Here is a 970-nt window from a genome sequence, read left to right on the forward strand (position 1 = left end):
CTTCATTAACCAATGAGGTGAGGGCACATGGACTTACTCGTAGTCAAAAGCAACCGACATAACTACCTCGCCCAACGAGATGCTGCCACCTGTCGCACCCAATCTGCCTAGATAAATCCTTGTAAATATGTCATCTTGTACTCTAGTGGGATCCCAGATCGCCTGATATCATCCGGCCAAAATGATGAACACATTCTAAAATCCTAGCCTGTCTCTCATATTACTCGGTCTTCTTCGTCAAGAGGCTGCAAATTATGTATCCGAGGGGGCGTTGGTGGAGCCTAAGATGACCCTCGAGGGACCCAAGCAAGATCTCTAAGTCCAATCTAAAGGGATTCAACCCATCAAGTTTTTCTAAAGAATTGGAGTTGCAAAATAAATAAATAAAAAATTTCAAAATATAGTACAAAGAAAGCTACTAAGAGCATCTCCAACAGTTTCTCTAAAATTTTCTCCAAAATAGGGAAGCAAAAGTCATATTCTCCAAATTATTTTTACACCAACTCCTTTTCTCCAAAATAGGGAAGCAAAAGTCATATTCTCCAAATTATTTTTACACCAACTCCAACAGCTTCCCTATTTTGAAGAATCTCTTTTTTCCTCCAAAAATTTGGAGAATGCTGCAGATTTGGGGAAGCTTCCCTATTTTTTCTCCTCCATCCCTATTTTGGGGAATGAGATGGGGAATCTGTTGGACCAAAAACCTAACTATATTCTCTAAAAGTGAGAAATGAGAAAGCTGTTGGAGATGCTCTAACGGCCTCATCAACGATCGTAGAAGAGAACAGTAATTACTGAACTTATTAGTCGAGACTGCTTCCCGCTCTAAATTAAATAAGCTAATAATCCAATTCCCATCACTCATTAATTGCTCATAATCTAACGCCCGAAAGTTTCTTTCGTACGCGTCCTTAATAAAAGTCCGTCCAGCAACCGTCGATTACTCCTAGGCCTCCACGTGGCAGCCTCT

The sequence above is a fragment of the Asparagus officinalis genome, chromosome 2 (genome assembly GCF_001876935.1).
Source record: "Asparagus officinalis chromosome 2, Aspof.V1, whole genome shotgun sequence".
Lineage (NCBI taxonomy): Eukaryota > Viridiplantae > Streptophyta > Magnoliopsida > Asparagales > Asparagaceae > Asparagus > Asparagus officinalis.